We start from the raw sequence: 9,785 nt of genomic DNA on the forward strand, positions 1-9,785 counted from the left end.
AACAACGCTCACTGTTCATCAAGGGAAGGAGGCAGCGGGGTTCGATCGGCTCAGTTAGCAGCAGTAGCGAAGGAATCACTCGGGTTCAGTAACGTAGCTAGTGCAATCGCTCGGATTCAGTTAGAGCCCAACGCCTCGCTTGGGTTCAGTTAGAGCCCAACGCCTCGCACACACGCGCGTACGTGTATGATAGAAACGCGCATCGCTCGGCCCCCGACCACCCACCGTAACCGGGAACTCCCTGACATTTTTCTCGCCCTCACTTCTACCACGGTTTTTTCCGTCATGGACAGCCCAAAGAATGTCATGCAACTGCATCTTTGGCCTGCCCAGGACGAAAAGCCCATTTTCTGTCATGATTTTTTGTCATAGAAGTAGGAGCCCACCAAATCTATAATGATACCGGGTTTTGTCACAATTATCATCATAGAAGTGTCATAATTATGACAGAAAAATCATTCGACCCAAAATGTCATGGATGTGTCTTTTTTTTGTAGTGTGCATGCTATGTTCCCCAACAGTGGCATCCGAGCCAGGTCAATGCATAGATGATATGCACGAGTAGAACACAAAGAGTTGTGGGCGATAATAGTCATACTGCTTAACACCAACGTCTTACTTTGATTTGGCGGTATTGTTGGATGAAGCGGCCCGGACCGACATTACATGACCGCGTTCATGAGACTGGTTCTACCGACGTGCTTTTCACACAGGTGGTTGGCGAGTGTCTGTTTCTGCAACTTTGTTGAATCGAGTTTGACTACGGCTGGTCCTTGTTGAAGGTTAAAACAACACACTTGACAAAAAATCATTGTGGTTTTGATGCCTAGGTAAGGACGGTTCTTGCTAGAAGCCCATAGCAGCCACGTAAAACTTGCAACAACAAAGTAGAGGATGTCTAACTTGTTTTTGTAGGGCTTGTTGTGATGTGATATGGTCAAGACGTGATGTGATATAAATTGTTGTATGAGATGCTCATGTTCTGTAACAAAGTTATCGGCAAGTGGTAGGAGCTGTATGGTTGTCGCTTTATTGTATGAAATGCAATCGCCATGTAATTGCTTTACTTTATCACTAAGCAGTAGCAACAGTCGTAGAAGCAATAGTTGGTGTGACGACAACGATGCTACGATGAAGATCAAGGTGTCAAGCCGGTGACAATGGAGATCATGATGGTGCTTTGGAGATGGAGATCAAAGGCACAATATGATGATGGCCATAGCATGTCACATATTTTGGTTGCATGTGATGTTTATCTTTTATGATTCTTATTTTTCTTATTACGATGGTAGCGTTATAAGATGATCCCTCACTAAATTTCAAGGTATAAGTCTTCTCCTTGAGTATGCACCCTTGCTATAGTTCGTCGTGCCGAGACACCACGTGATGATCGGGTGTGATAAGCTCTACGTTCACATACAATGGGTGCAAGCCAGTTTTGCACGTGCAGAATACTCGGGTTAAACTTGACAAGCCTAGCATATGCAGATATGGCCTCGGAACACTGAGACCGAAAGGTCAAACATGAATCATATAGAAGATATGATCAACATAGAGATGTTCACCATTGAAAACAACTCCATGTCACGTGATGATCGGACATGGTTTAGTTGATATGGATCACGTGATCATTTAGATGACTAGAGGGGTGTCTATCTAAGTGGGAGTTCTTTAGTAATATGATTAATTAAACTTTAATTTATCATGATCTTAGTCCTGATAGTTTTTTTGCATATCTCTGTTGTTGTAGATCAATGGCCCGTGCTACTGTTCCCTTTAATTTTAATGCGTTCCCAGAGAAAGCTAAGTTGAAAGATGATGGTAGCAACTACACGGATTGGGTCCGTAACTTGACGATTATCCTCATTGCTGCATAGAAGAATTATGTCCTTGAAGCACCGCTAGGTGCAAGGCCTGCTGCAGGAGCAGATGCTGATGTTATGAACGTCTAGCAACCTCGATCTGATGACTACTCGATAGTTCAGTGTGGCATGCTTTACGGCTTAGAATCGGGACTTCAAAGACGTTTTGAACTTCATGGAGCATATGAGATGTTCCAAGAGGTGAAGGTCATATTTCAAGCAAATGCCCGAGTTGAGAGATATGAAGTGTCCAACAAGTTCTATAGCTGCAAGATGGAGGAGAATAGTTCTGTCAATGAACACATACTCAGAATGTCTGGGTACCATAACCACTTGACTCAGCTGGGAGTTAATCTTCCTCATGATAGTGTCATTGACAAAGTTCTTCAATAATTGTGTCACATCCCTAGCTTCTGGTACTGCCTGGTGTTTGCATCTTGTTGCATCATGTTTAAATTCTATTTAAGTTGAAATGGGGACTGATAAACCCTAGCATCAAATGAATTTCAACTAGGATCAAAATAATAAAACATATTTTCAATAAATCCAAGGTGCCTTTAAAAATGTTCATGATTTTTGTCACATCCCTAGCTTTTGGTACTGTGTGGTGTTTGCATCTTGTTGCAACATGTTTAAATTCTATTTAAGTTGAAATGGGGGCTGATAAACCCTAGCTACAAATGAATTTCAACTAGGATCAAAATAATAAAAAATATTTTCAATAAATCCAAAGTGCCTCTGAAAATGTTCATGATTTTTGATAAAGGTGAAAACCTCTGCCAAAAATGATGCAATTATTTTTAGGCCATTCTGGATTTTTGAATTAATCCATATTGTATTTGAATTGGGGCATTTGAATTCTATAAATATTTTAAATGCTCAAATTATTCTGAAATGATTTGAGGGTTGTTGGAAATAATTTCACAACTGCCCACAATTATTTTCAGCATTTTATCAAATGATTTAGTATTTTTACTAAATCAAAACAAAACAGAAAAAAATAGAAAACTGAAACAAAAAGAAAGAGAAAGAGAGAGCAAGCCACCTGGGCCACTTACCCGGACCTACCTGGCCAAATTCCAGCTGGCGGCCCAGCCCATCAGGCGAAGCGGCTGTCTTCAACCTCTGCGAGTAGGCAGAGGCGTGTCGATGCGCGCGCGATCACCGTGGCCACCTCCCTGCCTGCTTCCTCCACCCCGACTCCTCCAGACGCGCCACGGAGACGCTCAGTACCCCCTGCACCCCTCTCCTCTGTCCCTGGACCTCTCTCCCTCCTCTGCTCTCTCCCTACCATGCCACCGAACACGCTCATTGCTGCCGTTCACTGTTGCCACGACCACCGCCATCCCGACGATGCCCCGAGCTACTCCCGAGCTCCTGCACCTCGTCGCCAACTCCCTCACCGAGCCATGCGACTGGAAGACCCCCGAAGCGCCGCCCCCGACATCTTCTTCCTCCTCGGGTCTCCGAGATCGCCGGCGGCCGCACGTTGATTCACAGGAACCAGGACCTCCCCGAGCCCGGCGAGCCGTTCTTCGAGATCGTTGTGAGCCCCTCTTCCTTTCCCATCATATTCCATGGTGAATTTCGTTCGTTAGCTCGATTCCCGCCATCGCCGAGAGCTCCCGCCGCCGTGTCGCATCGCTGTCGTGGCCTGAGCTCGACCTGTTCCCGTCCGAGCATGCGGTAGTGCTCTAGGAGCTCCCATGGTGCTCATGCGCTACTCACCTGCTCGCTAGCAAGCTGCAACCCCGTGCACGATCAAACCCGAGCCACTGCTACCGTCGAACGTCGTCGCCGGCCATTCTTTTGGCAACTCCAGCACCAACCGCCACCACCCCTAGATGCGTCGCACTGCCAGCTTTCCAACGGGACCGCCCACAGCCCAAACGGCCTCCTGTAGGTGAACCCCGAGCCACTCCCGTGCGCACCCGCCACGGATCTGGTCGCCGGCGTTAAGACGCCGACGATGATGACATGGACGCTTAATTAGGCACTAATCACCACTAATCCTTCCCTAACAGATGCTGACAGGTGGGCCCCGCAGCGGGTCAAATCCTAGTCAACACGGGATTAACTCCCCACTAATCATGAGCCTATGCCATGTGGGACCCGATCGTCAGGTTTGACCCTGGTCAACCCTGTTGACTTGCTAACGTCGCAGTGATGTCATGTTGACGCAATAAGTCATTTTATGGATTTGATTTATTTCTAAAAACCAGGAAAATCCAGAAAATTGTATAAACTTCTAAAATTCATAGAAAATTACCTGTAACTCCAAATAAGATAAATTATATATGAAAAATGATCAGAAAAATCCAATCTATCCATATGAATTGGTTTGATGCATGTTTAAACAACTTAACCCTGCTGTTTAGTGCAAAACATGATAAAGCACTATTTAAATTCATAACATGAGTTTGGGATTGAACCTTTGGTTAAAATTGACTCAAACCCATCTGGCTATAGTTGCATTAAGCTAACACACTCATATTACCATGTCATGATGATGCATCATATTGTGCATTGCATTGATTGTGTTTCCTTCTCTATTGCCGGTATTTGTCCCCTCTTAGTAGACGTGGTTCTGACGATGAGATCGATGACACCGATGAAGAACTATACTATCTTCACAAGTGCCTGATAACCCACAAGTGTAGGGAATCGCAACAGCTTTCGAGGGTAAAGTATTCAACCCAAATTTATTGATTCGACACAAGGGGAGCCAACGAATATTCTTGAGTATTAGCAGTTGAGTTGTCAATTCAACCACACATGGATAACTTAGTATCTGCAGCAAAGTATTTAGTAGCAAAGTGGTATGATAATAAAGGTAACGGTAGCAAAAGTAAAGATAAATGTTTTGGGTTTTTGTAGTAGTTGTAACAGTAGCAACGTAAAAGTAAATAGGCGAAGAACAATATGCGAAAATCTCGTAGGCAATGGGTCAGTGATGGATAATTATGCCGGATGCGATTCCTCATGTAATAGCTATAACATAGGGTGACACAGAATTAGCTCCAATTCATCAATGTAATGTAGGCATGTATTCCGTAAATAGTCATATGTGCTTATGGAAAAGAACTTGCATGACATCTTTTGTCCTACCTTCCCGTGGCAGCGGGGTCCTTACGGAAACTAAGGGATATTAAGGCCTCCTTTTAATAGAGAACCGGAACAAAGCATTAGCACATAGTGAATACATGAACTCCTCAAACTACGGTCATCACCGACAAGTATCCTGATTATTGTCACTTCGGGGTTGTCGGATCATAACACATAATAGGTGACTATAGACTTGCAAGATAGGATCAAGAACACACATATATTCATGAAAACATAATAGGTTCAGATCTGAAATCATGGCACTCGGGCCCTAGTGACAAGCATTAAGCATAGCAAAGTCATAGCAACATCAATCTGAGAACATAGTGGATACTAGGGATCAAACCCTAACAAAACTAACTTGATTACATGGTAAATCTCATCCAACCCATCACCGTCCATCAAGCCTACGATGGAATTACTCACACACGACGGTGAGCATCATGAAATTGGTGATGGAGGATGGTTGATGATTACGACGGTGACAAATCCCCCTCTCTGGAGCCGCGAACGGACTCCAGATCAGCCCTCCCAAGAGAGATTAGGGCTTGGCGGCGGCTCCGTGTCGTAAAACGCGATGAAACTTGTTCTCTGATTTTTTTCTCCCCGAACGTGAGTATATGGAGTTGGAGTTGAGGTCGGTGGAGGTCCAGGGGGCTCATGAGATAGGAGGGCGCGCCCTAGGGGGGGCGCGCCCCCTGTCTCGTGGACAGCCTGTCGGACCCCTGGTGTTGATTCTTTCGCCAAAAATTCTTATTAATTCCAAAAAGTGCCTCCGTGGATTTCCAGGACATTCCTAGAACTTTTCTTTTCTACACATAAAACAACATCATGGCAGTTCTGCTGAAAACAACATCAGTCCGGGTTAGTTTCATTCAAATCATGCAAGTTAGAGTCCAAAACAAGGGCAAAAGTGTTTGGAAAAGTAGATACGTTGGAGACGTATCAACTCCCCCAGGCTTAAACCTTTGCTTGTCCTCAAGCAATTCAGTTGATAAACTGAAAGTGAAAAAGAAAAACTTTTACAAACTCTATTTGCTCTTGTTGTTGTAAACATGAAAATCCAGCATTCAGGTTTCAGCAAATATTATGAACCAACCATACTCACAATAACACTTAGGTCTCACAAGTACTCATATCAATAGCCTAATCAGCTAGCGAGCCATAATAATAAAACTCGGATGACAACACTTTCTCAAAATAATTATAACATGATATAACAAAATGGTATCTCGCTAGCCCTTTCTGAGACTGCAAAACATAAATGCAGAGCACCTTTAAAGATCAAGGACTGACTAAACATTGCAATTCATGGTAAAAGAGATCCAGTCAAGTCATACCCAATATAAACCAATAGTAATGAATGCAAATGACAGTGTGCTCTCCAGCAGGTGCTTTTAATAAGAAGGGTGATGACTCAACATAAAAGTAAATAGATAGGCCCTTCGCAGAGGGAAGCAGGGATTTGTAGAGGTGCCAGAGCTAGATTTTAAAATAGAGATTGAATAACATTTTGAGCGGCATACTTTTGCTGTCAACGCAACAACTATGAGATGGCTCTATCTTCCATACTACATGCATTATAGGCGGTTCCCAAACAGAATGGTAAAGGTTTATACTCCCCCAACCACCAACAAGCATCAATCCTTGGCTTGCTCGAAACAACGAGTGCCTCCAACATACAACAGCCCTGGGGGAGTTTTGTTTAATTATTTTGATTTGCTTTGATCGTTTTGGACCATGGGACTGGGCATCCCGGTTACCGGCCTTTTCTCGTGAATGACGAGCAGAGTCCACTCCTCTTGAGAATAACCCACCTAGCATGGAAGATATAGGCTGCCCTAGTTGAAACATGAGCTGCTCAAGCATACAAAACAGAATTTCATTTGAAGGTTTGGAGTTTGGCACATACAAATTTACTTGGAACGGCAGGTAAATACCGCATATAGGTAGGTATAGTGGACTCATATGGAACAACTTTGGGGTTTAAGGAGTTTGGATGCACAAGCAGTATTCCCGCTTAGTACAGGTGAAGGCTAGCAAAAGACTGGGAAGCGACCAACTGAGAGAGCAGCAACAGTCATAAACATGCATTAAAATTAATTCACACCGAATACAAGCATGAGTAGGATATAATCCACCATGAACATAAATATCGTGAAGGCTATGTTCATTTGATTCAACTACATGCATGAACATGTGCCAAGTCGAGTCACTCAATTCATTTAAAGGAGGATACCGTCCCATCATATCACATCATAATCATTCTAATAGCATGTTGGCACGCAAGGTAAACCATTATAACTCATAACTAATCAAGCATGGCACAAGCAACTATAATCTCTAAATTTCATTGCAAATATGTTTACTTCATAATAGCTGACTCAGAAACGATGAACTCATCATATTTACAAAAACAAGAGAGGTCGAGTTCATACCAGCTTTTCTCATCCCAATAAGTCCATCATATGTCATCATTATTGCATTTCACTTGCACGACCGAAAGATGTGTATAATAATAAGAGTGCACGTGCATTGGACTAAGCTGGAATCTGCAAGCATTCAATTCAAGAGAGAAGACAAGGTAATATGGGCTCTAAGTTAAATAAACAATCATGCATATGAGAGCCACTAAACAATTTCAATATGGTCTTCTCGACCCCCAAAGGAAAGAAAATAAAATAAAACTATTTACACGGGAAAGCTCCCAACAGGTAAGAAGAAGAACTAGAAATCTTTTTGGGTTTTCATTTTAATTTCTACTACAAGCATGGAAATTAAACTAACTTTTTTTTGGTTTTTTCTTAAGGTTTATCAAACACAAAAGAAGAAAACTAGAAAAATAAATTTAAACTAGCATGGATAATACAATGAAAGAGTATGAGCACCGACGACTAGTGTGTGAACATGAATGTAAAGTCGGTGAGAAATACGTACTCCCCCAAGCTTAGGCTTTTGGCCTAAGTTGGTCTAGTACCAAGGACCGACGCTACTCTCCCCGGTGTAATGGGAGGTGTAATCAGGATACCACTGGCCCGTCATCTCCGGATCCCTCTGGACAGATGATGCACGATAAGGGTCTAGTTCAGGTTCCGGCTTAGGTTCAGGTTCTGGAGTAAAATCTTGGGCTCGATGGTTGTTCACCGCCTCCGGCGTAACAAGAAAACTTTCTGCAAGCAAATCAAAAAACAGAGGCGCAGGCAAAATAATAATCTCAATGTGTTTCTTATTAAATCTAAGTTTATACAAGAGCATCTTTTCTTCGTTGTCAAACATAAACTTGTGTGCTACCATGCTCTTGTAATCTAAGATGTGAGGAGGCAATTTTATCTCCTCCTCCTCATGGTGCCTAATGGGTATCTAAAAATGTTTAGCAAGACGTGCAGCATAGATACCTCCAAATATGGGGCCTTTTGTACGATTCAGGGCTAGCCGTTTAGCAACGACGGCACCCATGCTAAAAGTATTGTCCCCAAGCAAAGCATGTTGAAGAATGATAATATCAGGGACGCTCAAGTTTCCACTATTTCCATGACCAATCAAGCATCTACTAGCAAATATGGCAAAGTAGCGTAAAACAGGAAAGTGTGTGCTAGAGACTTTTGCCTCAGAGCCCTTCTTTGGCTCCTCTACAGCAATAGTATTAACAAAGCCACCCACATCTTCACGATGGGGTTCCTCTAATTCTCCCTCATAAGGTATCCTACACACCGTGCAAAAATGACGTAAAGACATTTCTTTGAATTCATCATATAAATGAAATGATACTGCAGACGGTCACTTCTTAGGATAATAATAAAAAATTTGCACGAAAGTATTGGTAAGTAAGAGATACTGATCAATTCGATCGTTGATGAAACCGATGAGGCCTGCAGTCTCGATCAAAGAATAAAAGTCTTCATGAATTCCAACTTCTTTCAAGAAATCCTCCCATGGCCATTCATACAACCGTACTTCCGCTAAGCGAGGAAGATTATACTTGGCTTTTTCCTTCTCTTTGGCTTGTTTTTCCTGAGAGCTTTGGCTAGAAGAGCCCTTCAAGAACCTCCTTAACATTTTCTGAAAAATTCTGAAATTTTAGTAACTTCAAAATAAAAGTGAATAAAACTAAACAAAATTGATAGCAACTACTCCTACAAGTGCCTAGAGCGTATATCATGTATTGGAATTGCTTGGGACCACAAAAATTTAACATGCAAGCTCAAGAACAAGGTCACCTATGCAGCAAAAATTTGCAATGAATAAAGCACTAGAACAAAAACTAATTGGACCAATGGAGGAGTCACATACCAAGCAACAATCTCCCAAAGCAGTTTTGTGAATGGGGCTTTGAGCAAGGAGATCGAAAATTGCAGCAAAACGAGCTAGAACTCGTGCTTGAGCTGGATGGGGATTTTTTGGGTAGAAGATGAAGTGTGTGGGTGCTGGCATAAGTGGAGGGGGCCACCAGGGCCCCATGAGACAGGGGCGCGCCCTATAAAGGGGGGCGCCCTCCACTCTCGTGGCCTGGTTCTTGCCCCTCCTGAAGTGTTTTCAGTGCCTAAAATCCTCAAATATTCCAGAAAAAAACATACTAAATTTGCAGGGCATTTGGAGCACTTTTATTTTCGGACTATTTTTTATTGCACGGATAATTCAGAAAACAGACAGATAATACTATTTTTGCTTTATTTATTCTAAATAATGGAAAGTAAAAAGAGGGTACAGAAGGTTGTGCCTTCTAGTTTCATCCATCTCGTGATCATCAAAATGAACCCACTAACAAGGTTGATCAAGTCTTGTTAACAAACTCATTCCGAATAACACGGAACCGGAGAA

This window comes from Triticum dicoccoides, chromosome 7B (assembly GCF_002162155.2).
Source record: "Triticum dicoccoides isolate Atlit2015 ecotype Zavitan chromosome 7B, WEW_v2.0, whole genome shotgun sequence".
NCBI classification, from domain to species: Eukaryota; Viridiplantae; Streptophyta; class Magnoliopsida; order Poales; family Poaceae; genus Triticum; species Triticum dicoccoides.